Below are 20723 nucleotides of genomic sequence, written 5' to 3'. Positions count from 1 at the left end.
GTGACTTGTAATTACCCCCTGTTCAAAGTTTACACATGTTTTGAAAGAAAACAAAGTGGTTAATATTTCTCTACTCAATGAATGATCAGTAATGAGTGTTTTTTTCCACAGTTTTTGGATGGTTTTGCTTGTATAAGCAGTGCACAGTGTCCTAACCGTAGATTTATTACATAAATATCTTGAAATATGTTGATTTTTCTGGTATTTAATTTTTGGATTGGCCAGACAAAGACATTCAGTTTGGTTGTTTTATCCATTAACATTTTCTCAGTTCATTTCATTGAACAACAGCCATGTCACAGTACACTTCCTATCCAGTGGTATAGTTGTGACATGAGTATCACGTGCATTTTGAATTTTATGCTCAGCATTGACATTAACATGGCAGCAGGAGTCAGCTGGCAAAGTGACAGCAGTAATCATATTTGGAAAAAAACAACATGCAGGGACACTGTTACAGTTGATAAGATGTAAACTTAAGCTTGTGTGTATATTATACATTACTAAACAATAATCACCCATTTGCTCTTACTGTGTATGTCAACAGAAAAAGACTTTATGTGTATGAACTGATGTTTAAATGGGATTTTCTCTCAGAATATTATTAATAGCATGAATGAGGCATTATTTCACAGCATCTTTATGCATGATTGAAAAAAAATCTAAGAGGTTTCAGGCATGGGAGGAATTTTTACATTTGGGAGGGAGGATGCAATCAGTAGCTTGGGACTTGCAGAGGCCTCCTCGGGTGACAAATTGAAAGTGTCTTGGTCTAGTTTATAGCCCTGATCAGGTCAAACGAAAAATATTGGAGGTCTGGGTGAGGAGACAGGCCCGCCTGGTGCAGATAAATGGACTGATCATTTCTTATTGAGAAACAATTCCTAAAAGGTAGTTTACTGTGTGACTGGGGAAGCGGCGAGCGGAGAGCAGAACACGCACCCACTGCTCCCTCCCTGACCCTTCCTCCACTGCCGGAATTAAATGGATAGAGAGAACGCGTGTTTCTGATGGCACTCCTCCGCCAGAGAGACACTCCATTTGTTATGAAGTAGGGGTTCTGATGAAGTGTAGGGAGCTCCTTTTTTCTTTTTTCCCCCTTTTTTCATCCTTCCTTTTTTCAGGCACTACAAGGCCGGCCTTCAGTCTGCTTCACATGAAATGGATGGAAGGAGCCGATTGAATTTTACACTCCCCTGGTCATGATTAATGTGTTTGGTGAGGACTTTCTTGGCAGTGAAACTCCACTGCCACTAGCTGGCGCTCAAGCTCCTCCATGGCTGTAGCTTTATAACTTTGCACAGCAGTTCAGTAGAGGGGTGGTGTTAAATCGGGACAGTTTTGTTCAAGAAACTGGTCTTCACATAGCCCACAACCCCTTTAACTCCTCTCCCCTTGTGTTAATAGAAAATCTCTTGCCCACTCGCTTGTTATTACTTCACGGTCAGTTTCTCAGTGTGCTCTGTACCCAGTGTTACTTGGCAGGACATGCTGTAAATGTCAATTTATCACTTAACCCACTGTTAAGGGGTGGGAGGTCTAATAAAAGATGACAGGTCATGTTCGCGGATTACTTAACAGATGGTGTCAGTTTGCTTATTCAGACTTTATGCATTGATGTGAAATGACCCTAGGTTTCACAAAATGGACCATTTTTCTTGTTTTTTTTTATAGCAGGTTAAAGATGTACAATTGTGATGCGTGCATGGGCCCTTGTTTTAACACTGCAAACACCACAACAAATACAAAGCAGTTGGGCACACGTTCTGTTTTGGTCCATGCATGTGAAGCACCACAAAGTGTTGAAAGGCTGGCTGAAATTTAACAAAAAACCATCAAGTATGCTGGTTAATTGGTTAATAAATTCACTTTTAGTAAGTCACATCTTTGTGCTTATCACTTTGAAATAGCTGAGCCAATCATAGTGATGCGATGGCAATAGTTCAACAAATGGAAAGATGTTACAGGGAGCTTTGATTTCTCGCAAACTTTGTTTTACGTAATGCTCTGCACTGCATATTTCTTTTTAAAATCAAAAATATGTTTGTAAAATTTGCACCAAACATCAAGAGATCATTTTTTAGGAACAATTTGTACATGCATACAGTTTAGGTACTGAACAACACAGACAATTACAGTAATGTATGTTTTAAAGTACACAAATGAAAATAAACAAAGGGCTTTCACAGTGATAAGATAATTCTATTATCCTGTGAATTAGAAAATGAAGTCAGTATCATAACCGAGGCACAGCCAGCGAGGCATCTTTAAAGTATCTGGTGATAAGGGACCCATATTTAATGGCATTAATGGCAGTAAGGCTGGAAGGAGCGGACTGGATTTACAGAAGTGCCTTAGATGAGAGATCAATAAAGAGGTAACTGAGTGGATGAGCCAGACTAAGCAGGAATAGGAGTAGGTTTAATTTTGCATAAATAATGTACAGTTCTGAGAAGTGAGAGCAAGATAGAAGTAGTGCAGCAAGATAGCAAGTCAGCCCCCCCCCCCCTTTTTTTTAATATATAATTTGTCTTCTCTAATGCTAAGATGTAGTTTATTTCACTTTATCTTAAATGTCCACAACATATTTTTGCCCCATTTTGTTTCGGTCATAATCTTGTTTTCCTCATCAGAGCTGTTCATCTGTTTCCACATTCATTTTGCCACCTAATGTACACATATCAGATATGTTTATATAGTTATAGCCCAATAGAAGCCCTATAAGTGGATTGTATGTTGCCCTGCTGGAACTCGCCAGAGCGTTCTCCTCCACGGTCCAAACCCTGCTTCAATCATCAGGACTTCAGTGGATGATGGATGGAGCTGTCCCCTTCCAGGTTGTCATAGCATCTGTTGCATGGTGCTCGCTGTATCCTGCTCCGTCGGTGCTTGCATACACACATATAGATCTCCACCGCTGTTTGTGTGTGGGCCGTTTAGTGCGTATATGTAAAATGAGAACCACAAACCCACCTTTCAGTACAGACATCCCCATGGTTAGCTGCTGTCTTTATTATTGTAGGTAATGAGGCAAACTGCTAATTAAAAAAAAATGTATTTCAGTAACTTTCATTGAAAGAGGTGATCCAGGCTCTCCAGCCTACATTCACTTGTAACAAAATGGGTTTCTGTGGTTGAAATGGTTTAAAACTAGCAGGCTATTCTCTACTTAAGGTGAAGGGGGGTGAAAGTAGAGAGGTAGGAGAGAGGAGATAACTGGAGATAAAAACAATGGGAGAGTGACGAAGGAAGGGATGGCTGAATGAGGGAGAAATCAATAGGAAATCAGTGTTTGGGGAGGGCTTGTCGTTTATCAGGTGACACGGTTAAACAGCGTTAAGGCACTAAAAGTGAAAAATAAGGGCCATCCCCATGCTGGTATTGATCACAGCGGAATGGGGCGGCAGAAGGCCGAAGCCACTAATAAAATAAGACGTATCTGAGTGGGAATCAGCCAGGGATCGATGGCTCGGTGATCAAGGCCAAAAACATCTTCACTGGGATTTAAGCTTGGTCTGCTCTGCGATGCCCCCGTTTCCCACCTCATTGTGAGCAAAGTTTGGTGTGATGGAAGCGGTGGGGTCACATAGAGGCCCTGCAGGCTGGACTTATCTGTTCAGTGAAGATTTGTGATAGAAAGTGGGGTAAAAGTGTGAATTCTTAAAAGGAAACTGGGGGAAGAATGAGGGAGAGAAAATTACTCTTGATCGTTCACATGCTTTAATTTGTATCATGTGTATGTTCCTTTTTGATCTGTAATGTCATTTTTTTTCATCAGTCTGGCATGGTGGAATCGTGTTATTTAATGTGTTCAGGTTTTTACTGGATGTAGCCGTACTGCCATTAGACACCTTGTGGAACTACATTCTTTGGAGAGTCTTGTACAGGTTCAGCTTTGGAAATCCCAGTGGAGCAGCAGTTGTTGATGAGAGTGACTGCATTTTTCTAGAGCTATAATAAAACCCAAACTGTTCTAAGCTGGCTGCACAGAAATCATTCATGCTAACATTCATGGCATGGTATCAGCCAACTGATGCATATCTCAGAGTTGCTCTCTGAGAAATTTTAGACAGATTTTTCTTCAGGTGAATTGTTAACTGCCAGCTATGTAAATGGTACCCCATTAAAATGACAGAAATCAGGTGTAGGTTATTGTCAGGATTTTTATTAATGTTCCAACTTTGTTTCATTACCCCTGACAGGTCCCACTATGATCCTTTGTTATCAGTCTTTAGGACCTTCTCGGGTGTTATTTCTCAATACAATTTTATTTTGAAGGTCCGGTTGGTTATTAGGTTTTCGATTTGGTTTTAACTCTGCCACGCACCATAAACTCTGTAACATATAGACAAATGTGTGGCTCTCAAAATGATACCAATTTAATTTGCTAAAAGTGATATCAACATTGATAAAACAGGATGCATTTAAGCTCAGCTAGATGCATAATTAAGATCTTTTTGTCTGTCCAACGCAAAGAAAAATTAAAAAGTAATTCCCCTTAATACGTGTGTAAAAAAATTATCAGAATAGTAAAAACTGTTTCCTGTTTTTCTATGAGATAACTGTATTGTCAAACTTATTTTGAACAAATCTTTTAATTAAATATGAAACAAAAACATGAGGGCTTAGATACTTTCCAAAGATATGCACCTCATCAACTGTTACTGGTGCTTTACTGTCAACAACAATGAAGATCTCTCATTCTCTTTCCTCCTCATTTAAAAGCTGCTGTGTTTGTGTCATCATGCCAGAGGTTTTGTCTCAAAATGGGCTATAACAGAGAAAAAAAAACAGGAAAATCAGTTGTTGTGGCTGTTAAACATCTGGCAGTGAGCATTTAATGACTGTAGCAAAGCCTAGAAAAGGAGGTTTTTAGTATTATTCCAGTTCCTTACTTGTGTTTTAGCATTAGAGTAGTGGTGTAAATAGACACAATATCTCTGCACAAGCCACAGTTTTCCAATTCCTTCCAAGTTCTTGCTCTATTCTCTCTTCATTTATTGCACTCCAGATGGTGCAACAAGGATCGTCTGGAACAGACATGATAGCAGAGGTGCTAGTAGTGAAGTGGAGTCCAGTGGTCTGAAGGGACACAGGTTACAGTAATTTGAAAATCCTGTCTGTTTTTCTTTGTGTGCGTTGAGTTCTTCATAAACAGATGTCAGTGGGCCTAGCTGTTCCCAAGAGTGAATGAGGACACTGAATGTTCTTTGTCTTTGAACCCCATGTACACTGTCTCTGCTTTCTGTATTTAGTGTGTCTTTCATCGTCTCATACATAAAACCACAAAAACATTCAAGCATGTAGTAACCCCTGGCCAGCTGCTGTAGTTCTTGGAAAGTTCTGGTCGCTGGTGGACATTCAATCTCTCATCATGTTGATGTGCAGGCAGCTGTGCTATTCACAGAATTTAGGAAGAAATTTCCTGTGTTGAGCACGAATGGCAACTGGCTTGTGTAGTTCAGAGGGAGTGTCACTGAACAGCAGAGGGCATGTCAAAAGCTTTGTTCAGGGAAGTACAGTTACATGGGCTATGAAAGACTTAGGAAGTAGAAATGCTAAACAACCAATGAGCAGAATCAGTATTGGTAAAGGGACAGTGTTTTTTCTTCTATCTCGACATTTTTCTATGCCTCGTACAGCAGTATGTTTAACAAGTGCTACAAGTGAGAGGCGACTGAGGCGAGAGCAGTGTGACAAATAGCAGCAGATCATGCAGAAAATGTGCAATGCTAAACATCAGTTACTGCACATGGGAGAAATGGTGCGTTTGTGCAGTGTTTGCTGTCCAAGGAGTTCTGGTGGGGAAGTTAAAAAAAAAAAACAGGGTCGCTCTCACAGCTGGGGCCTTGGAATTGAATACATAGCTTCATTTTCACAGTTTAAAAAAATTATGTTGAGGAGGGCAGAAAATCTTGCTGGGGTTTTGAGTTTCTTTTGATGTGTCCTGATGACGATTATGAAATCCAATAAAAACTAATTAGGAAATTAGGAGGTGGATCAATAAAGTTTGCTCTGGTGGAGCATGCTATTTGTGTGTGTGTGTGTGTGTACGAGTGTGTGTGTGTGGCGGTCAGTTTCTTGTCGACCCCCTTCTGCCCAGGGAGTGTGTTGCAGCTCTGACCTGGCCAAAGCAATTGTTACTGATACTCCTCTGTGGATTCAGCCTGCTCTACCCTCATATGGCTGTAATTTATATTTTGTTGACTGCCGGTTTCTTCGTCCGTGTGTAATCTGATTCTATGAGTTCTCATTTTTGCTAATTCCATTCTTCTAATGTTACAACTAATGTACCCTGAAACCTCTTTATTGCACTTTATTGCTCCAGCTTTGCTTTACTTACTTAATTTATTTATTTAGACTTCGTTTGACCACCACAAAAACAAGTGACGTAGTGGTGGTGCATTGACAGGAATGTGATGGAGGGTTGTATGAGGTTTCTGTCTCGCCCTTGTCTTGAAAGATGAATGGCTCTGTTCAGATTTTGTATAGAAAACCATGCTGTCTTGAATTTTACACTTTCAGCAAATTGACAAAAGTGGGCAAAAAATGTTTAATGTTCATGCAATTAATATCTGTCGTTTTGATAGGCTTCCCAACTCAACTACACTGAAATAATATCATAAGTCTTTTTTATTTCAAACCGTAGTGGGAGAAAGAAGAGAAGCGAAGACCAATGTTTACATGAATGAAACCAGATCTGAATTGGGGATGGCGTTGAGGCATACATTGGTGTTAGGGTTTAGTTTGGTGTATATGGGGTTAGAGGTGGGTTCAAGTCACGGGTCTGTGGGATAACAACTGCACTGCCAGGCCAAGAAAGTCGCAGGGTGTATTGGACAGTGCCAACCCTTCCCTGCCTCTCTGACACCCCAGTCCTCTCCTTGGCCCTACTTGCCGCCCACCCTTCAGTATGGAAACAGGCCCTTATTTAGCGGCCGGACTCGTCCGTGTCCACGGCTGGCGATTTGTCCTTGTCTAATTACGGCTGCTGGCTGCTGCCCGCGTGCACATGACTAATGGAGGGGCCGGGAACAGGGAGGGGCGAGGTTGGGTGCAGGGGGGAGGCAGCGGGGGAAGAGGAAGCAGTGGACGAGCAGACCGGCCGCTGGTGATTTGTGGACCAGGCACTCTGTCATTGCCCTGGACCCATTTGTCTTCAAGAGCAGTCGGGAAGAAGAGGGGTGGAGATGGAGGGGATGGTGGTGTTGGTGGGGGCTCCAGGGCAGAAAATGGTTTACAATGACTCCCATTTTCCAGCACTTTCATCCTTGGCCGTCGCAGTCTGCATGGTTTGCCAGAGATGGGATGGAATGGGCGGCTGACTTGATGTAGGATATGACAGAAACCTTGACAGCTCACCGCTGCTATTTCTTTTTAGGGGGTTGGCTTGATGGCCGCCCTCCCTCTCCCCTGAGAGCAAGCCTTATCTGTTTTCTCCCTGTCATATGGCGAGAGCAGAGGCTCTGTAGATTCAATGCTCCGCTGTCTGGACTCAAACTTGGAGACCAATTTTATCTCACATGTCTCTGGCTATGCTCATACATCACCCACAGCTTAGACTTTGGCTGTTGTGTTTTCAGTTTTATGTCACTATTCAGTGTTCAGCATGTCTAACTCATCCAGATTATCATAGTCAATAAAAATAAACAGTGCCAGTAAAATCCCTATTTGGTAGTCATTTATTACATGTAGTAAAGAACATTGTAGGTGCATTTTGTACCATTGGCCTTCTTTCTGCATTTCCCTCCAGTTATGTGCAGGTAACTGAAGCCACCTGCGTCCCTTTTCCACCTGGGGTCCTTATTAAGCTTGACTTTGGGTTTCTTCAGCTGCTCAGACAAGAAAGAGCAGCAGTAGGACAGGGACTACTACGTAACTCTGTATTGATTTTACACAGTTTTTTATCTGCCCCCTTTGCTCTTTCTCCAGGTCTTTTTAAGTAAATAAACACCAGATTTGTCATGTTTGTCCAGAGAGAGGAGGGGGTCGATGGAGGGGATAGGGGGTGGTGGAGAGAGGCCAGGCCCAGGCCAGGTCTCGCGCTGGGTCAGCCATGATTCATTCTGCCATCTCATGGATGGAGGGATTCTGGTAGGATTGTTGAAGGGTGCCTGTGGAGCCTCTCTCTGACCTCCCTTGCTCCTGTCCCTCCCCTAACGCTCCTGGGCAGCCCTGGTCCTAAATCACCGGCTGTCAGCGTGTTGGCAGAACAATGGTGCAGGGTCTTCTGTTCCATCTCAGGCTCCAGCCGACTGGACATGGTTTCCTCCATCGTTAGTGTGGGATCGTACCCTCTCTGGTCCTTTCTGGCCCCTGAGCCCCACAGGGCCCAAAGGAGGCTGGGGATAAGGCTTAGCCTGACCGTCTGATGAGTTGCTGGGCCTGCGGACTGTGGATATGGGGGCAGGGATGAGGGGCTTGCCTCATGGATATTATATTGTGTCTTTTTGCTTTTTCCATATGAAAAAATATTCACTCTGGTCATTAGATGAGATTTATGTTGTGACAGTAGTGGGCTGTTGGCATAAAAAAAAAATGAAGTTATTCATAACCTGAAGGTTGATGAAGATGAAGGAACGTCAGTAACAGCTGAAACAATTATTCAGTTAATTAATTAGTTGATGGATAGAAAATTACCAACATCACAGTAAGTACTTAATTTAGAGCATAATTAATAGAGGGTAAAAATTCTACATTTTTGTTCACTTTCTCAAAATCTGAGTTTTGCTGCTTAACTTCTGCTATTCTAAATTGAAAATCTTTGGTTGTTGAAAAATTGGTACACAAAAGTTATTAAATGTCACTCTGGAAAATTGATGTAGTTTATGATTATCTTTAGACTGAAGGTTACATTTGTTAATTGTAAAAATAGCAGGCAAATCAACATAAAAAATCTTTAGTTCTTAATGGATGAAGTGAATTACAATCTCATTTACTGGTTTTGCTTTTTGATCTCAATTGTTTCTCTGACTTTCTGATTTGCCCTCCTTGTTTTACTGTTTAAAGTCAAGAGTCTGAGGTCAATCTTTCAAATCTTCTAACTGAGGGTCGATCAATATGTCAGCAGCCCAGCACTCCCTCAGCAGTGATGATGATGTCCGTGGTCCTGCGCCTGCCTCGGCTGCTGTTACTGCCGCTACAGCGCACTGAGCAGGGGATCGAACCCAGCCTGTCCGGGGGACTGACGGAAAGCATGAATCACTATTACTGGAGCTGCTGTTTGCTCCCTGGTGCTCAGACATGTGAAAACTCTGATGCACTCTAAGTAGTGTCTCAGTCTGGACCACACGCAAACACACATACACACACGTGTTGTTGCTTTATTTGAAAAACGCTCAAAAAACGTTTTCACTTACAGGAATGCAAAGATGAATTAGCTGCACAGAAAACATACGTATTCACCCACCCACCCACAAACCTAAATGTGCACACTTTATCACTCAATTAAGTGTCAGTTGGTATTTGACCCATTAGCTCCTGGAACCTGATCCAGCCGGCCCACCACCTCTGGACTTGTTATCCCAGTGTGAGCTCAGTTCAGTGGGCCTGCAAGGGTTCCGGTTACCCCCCTAATCTCATTGGAACGCTTTAGCCACTGCTAGCGGATGCCTGCATGTCCGACAAACAGCCCTCACACTAATAGCACCATGCTTTGTGTTTATGGTTTGCGTGTGTGTTTGTTCATGCGCATGCACAAAACAGTATGGATCTGTTACCGAATAGTGAGCACAAGGCTGGGGAATATGATGTTGAAAAATTATTTGTGTGTGTGTGCATAAGCAATGTATTTGTGTGCAGAAATAATATTCTAGTTTACAGGATGCAATTCCCCTTAATATGCCCATCCTAATGTAATTTGGCGTCTATGGAGTGTCTGTGAGCTGGGCTGGGCTGGTGTGTGTTTCTGCTGACTGCTCCTGTTTTGTGTTTATATGGATGAGTGGCTCTCTGGGAGAGCATTATGCATCCTTTTCAGCATTTAAAGATTATATGCACGGTGGCGGCAGAAGCATTAGACAAACAAGGAAATATGTCTTTGATTAAAATATCTTTTATCTCTTTATTGATTAAAAGGCTTAGTTTGGTAATAGAATGTCTCTACCCCTCCCCTCTGGGCCTTTCTTTTCTTTCCCGTGCTTTCAGTTTTCTCTCTATATTTATTTATAAAAGAAAATGGATGTTTTACTATGAGTATTTTAACAGAAATGTTTCAAAAGTGACATTGAATTTTCAGCTGGTACAACTGTAGACTCTGTATTCCCCCTGCATGTACAGCATAGTTATTACTTTATAAATGTTTTATTTGTTCTTTCACCAAATTTCTGTCCCCTCTGTCCTGGGAAAGTTTTTTTTTCCACAAAAAACCCCAAGAGTAGTTATATATATGATGTATTTATCTGATTTAAGTCTGCTTTATTTTTCTGAATTTAATATCTCTATTAGAAGTTTTTGCAGACAACATGCGCAATTTTGTCATGATTTTGCACTCTAGTAAGATATGATACATTTGTATATAATTATTTTTTTTTATAGATTTTATAGACTGTTTAAAAAGATTCAGAATTAAAAAAAAAAATTTAATTCTGTGCACAAGAATTCTTAACTGATACTGCTACACTACATATTCTTCCTACTTGCAGTTCTAAGAACAGTAATACATAAATTATTCACTAATGGCCTGAGATGCTGGAATTTCCTTTTTCCACTAGCATATGCACCTGGAAAGTGGAAAAAGTTCGCTCACAAAAGACTTTGAACCTTGACTTCCTCGAAGGGTCACATGTGACAGCGGACTGACAAACACATTTACACAAACCCAGAGAACATCTTGCCTACAATGGCTTGATATTCTCTGGTGGTTTCGAGACATCGGGGTCAAGCGCCGTCTGTAGCTCATTAGTCAGGTCAGGAGACAAGCTAGGTGAGAGGCCAGATCATGTCTTTAAGTCAGAGCATGTTTATCTGTGTCCCTGTCAACACCGTACTGTAAAGTTTCTTGTCTGTCTGCTGATGACAAAGAGCGACAGAGGAGTAAAACTAGGTGCGAGTCAGTGTGTGTGTATGTGTGGCTGTCTTGTGCGCTTGATGGGGAGAGACTGAGTTTAGGCTGAATGAGAACAGATGGAGATGTGCTCTTTAATTAACCCTGCAGAATCACAGGGCTGAAAACAGGCCTCAGTCCGTGAATAACATCTAGCTCATCCAGGGTGTGTGTAAGGTGCAATGTTAGTGTATATGACTTATGTGTGTGCGTATGGAGTCTGCCGTGGAGTAGCCGGAGCATCGACCCATTCCCCATCCCCCTTCCCTAGAGCGGGGCGTTTTATTTCTCATTAGCGGGCAGCAAACTGCTGGGGGATGAAATTTGCTAACAGGAATTAAAAGTGCATTAACACATCTGAGAGATTCATTTCTGCTAATAGTTTTATTAGTGCTCTGACCTTTCAGTTCATTAGAGGACTGTGGGAGAAGGGAGGGGTAGAGAGAGGGAGAAAAGGGTGGATAAGAGGGTCTTAGGGCTCGCTGTACTTGGGTAGACCTTTGGAAGTAGATGCAATCACAAAACGGACATAATGGTGGCAAATTACTGAACGTGTAGACCTTTTCTGATTTGTCGGCTGTAATTGTCTATTCAAAGACATTTATACCCTTGCCTACATCCTTTCCTTTCAAAAAAAAATGTGCCCTGTCTCACCTTTTATGAGATGTTAATTGTACGAAAGTGCCAACTGCCTCTTCTTCCATGCTGCCTGCTCAGTCTCAGTGGCCTGATGCTCACCTCCCTCCAGTCAATTACCAGAATTTATAACACAATGTTTTTCAGGTCTGTTAGCGCTTGAGTGTATCACTTATCCTGCCGGTTAATTGTTTATGAACTGTGCCTTCCCCCTCTCTGAAATGAAGTGAGAGAATCAAGAAAAGAGCAGCGAGTGTGACAAGATTGGCATTTAGTGGAGAGGAATGGGTCAGAGTAGTCAACAGTGCTTTAAACATAAAGTTAACCAATCATATACAACAGTCATTAACAATGTCCCACTAGATGTCATAGAGAGATAGTGACACAGTGTTTGAATTTACCATCCCAAAGATAGCAGCTAAGAAGAAATTAATGTTGTTTTCACTCTGTTTTATTGGAAAGCAAGTGAGGCAAGTTACAGTGCAATTTGCTTTCCCCTGTTCCCTATAATTAGCACCTTACAGAAATGAAATAACATTGACGAGAAGGTCAATAATCCTGATCTATAGTGAAATTAATCCTGCTATCGACACAACAAGCAAACAATACAATTAAGAGCAGGGGGAGGAGAGAGCAGAAAAAAGAAAATAGAAGGAAAGAGCAGGTCTGAGGAATAGGATGTGTTTTATCTCCTGGGTTCACTGTGCAGAAATCCTGTGAAGGTTTCTAATTAATTCATCCATTGTTAATGAAGGCAAAGCGAGGAACCAGGGATTATACATGAGGAGAGGAAGGAACACAATTAGAGATACCAGCTTAATGATTGCTTTTTTAACTTGCTATTGTTTTTCCCTTGTACTTAGTTGACTTGCAGAGGTACATTTATGGCACATTTTAAAGTCAGCTCAACCTTCTCCATGTGCCCCCACCATGGGGGACACATAGAAAGATGGTAAAGCTCAAGTGTAATTTTAAATGAACTTTAGTTAAGTTCTTTCAGTGTGTAATATTAAGAACCATGAAGTGATTAATTTTTGAGGGCAGTCTGTCCCTCCTGCTTAGTTACTATTGCTTATTGTATCTTTAACAGCAGCCATCTCGATAGTATTGCAGGCATCTAAAGCACTTTAAATGGCTCATCTCTTAGCCAAATGCAAAAATTAAAGTGTAATGTTTTACTGCCTTTTACCTTTTTTGGCCTCTGAAAGCCCAACCACCCTGGAAATGTTATCAGGACTCTTCCCTTTTGGTTATTATGCAGTGCTCGTAACCATGAGTCAAGCTTTGAATACAGTTTGTATTTCAATGTAATTACACACTCGCTACATTATTACATATACTGCATTTGACTGATGGTTGCACTTACAAACTGAAGTTTAACTTTTTGTTTGTGAATCACGTAAAAAAAATCCTGCGTCATAGCAAATGCTCACTAGTGTCTGCATGCAGGCCCAGAGTTTTGTTCTTTAGACAGTATCTACACCTTGATATTCTGGTTTAGAAATTTTATTTTCTTTGAGTCCTCATAAGCACACAAGACACAAAGTCCATCAGAGTCATAAAGGACAGCTTAATTTCCTAAGAGCAGTGGTGTCTCTCATAATCATTAAACTGGCCAGATGCCACTCTCAATGTAGGCTGTTAAGTAACATATTTTTCATCAGTATTACAAACTGAGGAGAATATGAGATACACTTAGAACATGATGTGATATGATGACATCTTCTTGCTGCCACTGATCCAGAAAACGCACCTCAGAGCAAACCTGTCCCAGTCTCAATACCGTTTCTCACATATCTACAAAAACTTGAACGGGAAGCCCTGTCCTGTCAGCACATAGCAGATAATCAAGTGCCAGTGGCAGAAGGGGCACGATGCTGTTTCCAGCTGAATAGTTTTAACTGGCGTTGGACTGGCCTGGGGATCTAAAAGGGGAGCAGAGGCCGAGCGTGGTGGGCAGCCCGAACGATGGTGCATCTGAGCGTCGGAGGGTGAAGAAGGATTGCCTTTCAAGAATTACGAGCCATTAAATCAGAGCCTGGAAATCTCAAGGTTCCCCAAGACTGCTGCACAAGGAATCTGGGCTGGAGAAATATTGTTTATGGTTTAAAAGGCCTGGCGATGGATTTATAAAAGAAACATTCATCATTGCAGGAAAACGGAACAAAACATTCCGGAAATAAATACTCACTCTATAGGTATACTTGTCACCCAGACAGCACAATAACAAGTGAATTGGGAAGGAGATCCTTCATTTGCTGGCAGCTGGCCCCCAAAACATGCTCTGTGTGTGTGTGTGTGTGTGTGTGTGTGTGTGTGTGTGTACACGTGTACGTGTGTGTGTGTACGTGTGTGTGTGTGTGTGTGTGTGTGTGTGTGTGTGTGTGTGTGTGTGTGTGTGTGTGTGTGTACACGTGTACGTGTGTGTGTACGTGTGTGTGTGTGTGTGTGTGTGTGTGTGTGTGTGTGTGTGTGTGTGTGTGTGTGTGTGTGTGTGTGTGTGTACACGTGTACGTGTGTGTGTACGTGTGTGTGTTTGTGTGTGTGTGTGTGTGTGTGTGTGTGTGTGTGTGTGTGTGTGTGTGTGTGTGTACGTGTGTGTGTGTGTACGTGTGCACACCCAGTGGTTGGTTTGAGTGTGAACATATCTTATTGCATAATAAAGCAGATCAGTATTTTTGATATACCTGTTTCTGTGTGTTCAGTTTGCATAAAACAATATTAAAAAGAATACTTTTCTAAACGGATATGAGGTGCCACAGAGTTTTTACCGCCTTGGTACTGGGATTTGTTTTACTCAAACATATTAACATTTATTTTTAAAACATTTCCCACTTGAACTGCCAGTTAAACTGAGACCTCCAGTAAACATAATTACCAGTATTGATTATTTCCAGCTGATCTATCCCTGGAAAAGAAAAATATGGTTTTAGTGAAGTAGCATTTTACAGGAAGGTGGTGGGTTTTTCCACAGATGAGACCTTGAGACAGTGAGAAATCTATGCTGTAGTTTTAGTGCTGTCTGATGCAAGAGATGCCCTGAGCATGTGCATATGACATACTCACCCATGGTTCCTCAGTTATAGTGCTGATTTTGGCATTAGTTTGGTCAGTAATAGTTTGGTCTGTCTTAATTACACAGTTTAACAATATTCCACTCTACCATCTTGCAGAATCTTTCGCAGTAGAGTTGCAAATGATAAAATATTCTGCTGATTATTAATTCAATCCGTGAAATACAAGCAGGGCTCTGCAGTGTAAACGTTACAAGCTACTTATAATGTATAAATGTAACAAATTATTTATACACACCAGTGGGTTTGACTAGAGTTGTGACACTCATAATAGCAAAGGTCAGTGTACAAAATATTCACGCAGTGGCTTCCCTCATTAATGTTGCTGTTTAACATGACAAACAGCAGGTCAGATCAGCTGTATATTATTTACATTAATTTCATGATTTAATTTGATGACGGGCCAAAATACACTTTTATTTTGGGCTTGTGTCTCTTTGCAAGGGTTGCAACGGATTCTGATGTAACACCGCTGTTTGTACTTACTTTTGTTTATGAGGTAATAGAAGCATTGCTTTGTAGGAAAGTTGTACAACCACAGTGATTCGGTTGTTCCAACAAAGTGAGAATTCATGTCTTGTAAAACTATCAGCTGATTTGAAACAGGACATTCAGTATTTGGAAGTAAGCTACTGAAAACTAAAGTGGGCCAAAGTCAGTATGGTTACATTAACATATAAACACATATTTAAGTAAATGCTGTGTGTATATTTATTTTTCCTATATGTGTTGAACATTTTTGCAAAATTTTCTTTAAATCTGCCACTCAAATTTGTGTCTCTCATTTGCACACAGATTTTAACTAGATCTTTTGTGTTTTTGGTAACTTTCAAAAGTTGCACAGTAAATAGAAGATTCAGTAAGAGGGTCGGAAAAAAATGAAATTAGTGAATTCAACATGAAAGCTTCCGCTATGTGAAATCAGGTGTTTATCAATTCAACAGACTGCAGAAAGGTCTTGTTTTTGTTTATTTTTTTTTGAAAATTCTTTCATAATGGCAGTTTTCAAATCTGCTTGACAATCTCATATTGCAAAAATAAGCAAGATGAAATAATATTTTATAACAATGAAAAGTGTGTGTTTGGTTATTTCACAATTAAATTTTTATACGTGCGTGTTTTTATTTATATGCTAGACTTGTTAGATTTGCTAAGTTGCATCACTTTGCAGTGCAATGCAAAGCTCCTTTTAAATATTTCGGTGAATCGTGCCACTAGAAAACTGCTTTCAGTTTTGCGTTAAAATAGGTTTTTGCTGTTTTAAAACTTCAAAAGGAATTATATGTAGGTTTACATATATGAAAAGCAATGCTCTGCAGTCACTTTCTTTGCATGAGATGTGCCGCTTTCAAAACTCTCTTTGAAAACAACCACTGCACCTCTTCTGGTCATATTCTTCTAAATAAGCATTTTTCTGTTTTGTTGAGCTTGTTTTACACTCACTTTTCCTCAGTTAAATACAATATGTTCACAGGTCCCCCAAACCCCAAGGGATAGCACAGGCTGTACCCAGGCATTCTAGAAGGTATTGATTGATAAATCTATAAGATTATGCATATTGATGGATATTGAAGAGTGAAGATTTGACCAATGCCATGCTCTTATACACATTTGTCCTCTTGGGGATTTGTGACTAGAGGAAAGTGTTTTTAGAATGACAATGAGAGCAGAGAAAGAAATAGAGCTCAAGAACAGATGACATTGATGAAGTGGTTTGACAGGAAAAGAAGCGTGGGAGAATTCACCATTTGAACTACACATGTAAGTGTGCGTGGTTAGGGCAGCAAACACAAGTAGAGAGCCAAGTGTAAGAGGGCTCATGCAAATGTGAAAGCAGCATGTTATGTGTCTGTGTGTCTCATGCCCAAGGAATACAAGGTACTGTCAGTCAGTGAGCAGATGTGTATGTGTGTGCCTGAGTGTGTCTGTGTGTTGATGGATGGGCTGGCAGGGCAAGGCCGCGGATAAGAGTGCAAACAAACTGGGTAATAAATGAGATGGACAGAGGAGCAGTGATGGGGCCCACTCCCAAGCTTCTGATGCATGCCGACCTGCACTGGCAGCCATTTGTATTAGAGAAATGAGGAAGCTGTCACTGGGATGAAGAGACACTGTTCACCCTCAAGAGGAGAAGGGTCTCTCTTTCATTTTCACTCCCTTTCTGGCTCTCACACACACACACGGAAACACGCTTGTGCTGTGGAGTTGAGCTCAGCGGGGGAGTAATCAGGGCGAGGTAGGGTGCTAATGTAGGCCATAATGAGAGGAGCTCTCAGTGACACATCACACACCGCTAGCTCTGCTAGGGAAAGCACAGTGGTAGAGCTGCTTGTCCCACACAGACTCACACGCAGGCACAAACACAGGTGTAACTCTGAGCCTGGTGTCACCTGGGGACAATAACTTCAACAAAAGAAGCAAGGAGGAAAGAAATAGGGGAGTAGAATTGCCTATTTAAGTTTTTGTAGATAAGGTTTAGGTGGAATGCGAAGGGAGTTACTAAGATCCCAAAGCTGCACTGTGCATTGCATAATTTTGCTCAAGTATGTTTCATAGTCAACAGCTGTAGCTGTTGCTTCCATAGCAATTATTTGACAGCTGTAGTTGGTGCTTGGGTTTCATATGAAGATATAACTTTGAAAACACTAGATACTAAATCTTAGCAGATAGCTGTAGTTCACTTTTTAAGTAATAAGATGTAGCACCAACCTGGAACATCTACAACATTATAATAATGATCGTACATTAGATTCTATTGGCCAATGCAATAATGTCACTCGACCTTTAGAAGGAGGATTTATACTTGGGGTCCCTATAGGTCAGTTAAAGCTTTAAAATTTGTTTAATTAAACATAAAATGTATTTGTTCATTGCAGAGCATTTACTTCTAATGGAGCATTTTTCCTCTGTGGTATGGCTACTAAAATACAAGATTCACTGGTATGGTGTGAGGAAAGAAAACAGAAGAAGTGGAAGCAGGAAAACGTGCTGCCAGAGACAGCATTTCAGGACAAACTCTGTCTGCGTGCCTCTATTTGTGTTTGCAGTTGGTTTGTTATTTGCGTTTGTGCTAAATCTGGGTGCACAATCCTTCAACGCTGTGACGGCCAGTGTTCTCTGTGCCACCCAGACACCATAAGTACAGCCTGGCAAGACAATGGGGGCAGGCTGCATGTGCTTGCCTTATTTATTTGTGCGTGCCTGTGTGTGTTTATTTGAGTGTATCGCAGCACATGGCTACAGCTGCGGGATGAGAAATTTGGGCCTGCACCTGCATGGGGATAATTAATGTGGATGGAGTGGTACCTACATAAATCAGTGCCTCTTGCAGCCTCAACAGGACTTTTCTGTTTAGGGTCAAAATCGTCCTGCTCTGCACTGGATTAATCATGCCTGCGAGCAGAGACGAGGTATAGGTGGTTGGGACGCAAACTGCATTTGTGTGTGCATGTGTGTTTGTGGGTCTGTTTTTTTTCTGTCTCCTAGCCTTTGTGTACCCCTTAAGAAAAATGCTGTAAAGATATTATTTTCGCCGCTACACCTTCATCCTCAGCACTGTAATCTCTTAGAGGACAAACAAAACAACAGAATGTCATAATTTTCACAGTTGTGTAATTATCCCCACCCTGCCCTGTACAGTGATAAATAGGTGAACCTTTTGTTTGCATTTGTCATACTGCGGTGGCATTGTCACAGATGTAAGATGCAGAGGTGCAGGAGGTCAATGCATGCAGGGATGGGTGTGAATGCAGGCTTACAGTGAGATATTTCTCATTCTACTCTGTACATATATTTGGACTCGCCAGTCGTCAAGTCAAGTCATTCTCGTGTTCTATAGATCAGTGCTTATCTCCACCTCTTCCTGCTATCTTTGACAGCAGGCCTGCTGTTCTAGTCCAGCGCAGATCTACATCCTACTCTGTCCACTCCTATCTCCCAGACTGATAGCCTCTGATTGATCTCATCACCTCCCTCATCTATTATTCATGCTACCTTTCATGTCCTGATGGAGGAAGGGCAAAAAGTGGAAAGGAGACACTACCTGTTTGCTGGCACGTCTGTTTGACTAGTAGGCAGAGAAACAAGCCTACACACAATTAAGAAGTTGTTTTTTTTTTGTTTTGTTTGTTTGTTTTTTTTTTTTTGCCTTCTGACTCATCCATTCCCAAACATGTTTATAGATCTCCCCAACCAGACTGATCTGTATAATGGAATGGAATAGCTTTTGACGCCCCATGGGGGTACACAGAGATAGGCACAGGGACAGAGAGACATGTACTTATGGCTGTTTGGGAAGGAAATTAATGGTGCATTTTTTGTTTTTATAATGTGATTTAATGATGCAATTCGTCTAATAAAAAGAACATTTTTTAACATTTACACGTTCATTTACACATTCCCTCCTTCACAGAGGGAAACCCAGTGGGCCAATACAAGCATCTCACTCGTCTCACCCACTCAGAGCGCTGCAGGCCTTTTTATTGCATTGTGATGGATGATTTCAGTTCGGCATTTTTCACCACCGCGCAACACCCAAATACTCCCCCCTCCTCATTTGAGTGCATAAGGAGGCCATCCTATATTCACAAAGCCGACATCTAATGCATATTGAGTGTGTTTTGTAAAGGATCATTTGATTGTCTTGTAAATGAAGCTTTGCCTCTCAGCTGCTAATTTAGCCACATTCCATCTCATTAGAGAGGAGGAGAACAAACGACAAAGGCATTCTCCGAGAAATGAACCCTTCTTTGACTTCAGACCGCCATCACTGCTGCTGTCGTGCCAAGTTTGAATAATCTCAGATTATCTGAAGGTATAGGAGCGCTGCAGTCATACCTCAGAGCACATGTATCTTTCTCTACCTTTCTCTTACCCCTTTTAGCCCTCATGTTCTCCCACCTTTCCACCCTGTCCCTTTATCTCTTTAGAGGATGTGCAAGTGTATCTGGTTTCCTGAAGCGTTTAGCACCTTAGCCACAAAACCCGGACAGGAAGCCCACTCTATTCGCAATGTATCAATTGCTCTGAACAACACTCCCCTTACCTCCACCTCCCTTCAATCTGCAGCTGGCTCAGCAGACGCTTCTCACATACCTTCACATGCAAGCACTAAAGATGAAATTTGCAAATGCACAGGAGGATTTTTCCTGGAACGTTTAGTACAGTGAATATACTATAACCAAGCAGACTTCATCATCTCTAACACCTTGAACTAAATGGACAAATGCATTCCTGTGTATACACAAACACACACTCAGAGAATCTGACCTTGGCACCAGTTAGTCCTGGGGTTCATCCTTCGGCCAAGCTGGCAAGTCAAATGGCTCTGGCAGCCAAGACAGCGGCCCCAGCCGCTGCAAGGCTGCTGTCATCTGTTACAAAGATACACAGAGGGACAAAAGCAGACACAGTGTAGAGAACAAAAGAAATATAGCTTTAAAATATAACAATACTCAGTCTATTTTTGTTTTAGATTGTTTTTTTTGTAGGTATAAATGCAGGTGTGTGGGCACCCACATTTCTTGCATGTTAGCACAAATGTGTTCAAGTGTGTACATAGTTCACATGATGTGTACATGCAGATGTATGTGTATGCCTACGTGTGTGTGTGTGTGTGTGTGAGAGAGAGAGAGAGAGAGAGAGAGAGAGCAGAAATAAGCGCCTGAGGTGATGCCTTTGAAAGGCACTTTAGAAATTAAAGCAGTGCCACTGTTCTGTAATGGGGCTTAAATGATCCAGAAAACACAAGATATATTGAGCATTTAATGAAACACACAGCACACTCCTTAATTATGCTCACAGCTTCACCAAAGTGTCTGCCAAACCTGCTTTATGCTTTGCATATACACATTCAGACACATGCTGACACACTTGTTTACATTTGTTTATAATCCTTAAAAGCCAAAACATTTTTGTTTAAAATGTAATTTTCTTTTGATAAATAAATGAAATGTATCTCCAAAATTCTT

General features: G+C 41.3%; 1 long non-coding RNA gene across 1 annotated transcript in view; it reads left to right on the top strand.

Annotated features, from left to right (window-relative positions):
* The window catches only part of LOC111576288 (uncharacterized), a 32902-nt gene that overhangs the window by 3012 nt on the left and 9167 nt on the right, over positions 1-20723 (top strand). The window lies entirely within an intron of this gene.

This window comes from Amphiprion ocellaris, chromosome 8, assembly GCF_022539595.1.
Source record: "Amphiprion ocellaris isolate individual 3 ecotype Okinawa chromosome 8, ASM2253959v1, whole genome shotgun sequence".
NCBI classification, from domain to species: Eukaryota; Metazoa; Chordata; class Actinopteri; family Pomacentridae; genus Amphiprion; species Amphiprion ocellaris.
This window is presented reverse-complemented; position numbering and strand designations above follow the sequence as displayed.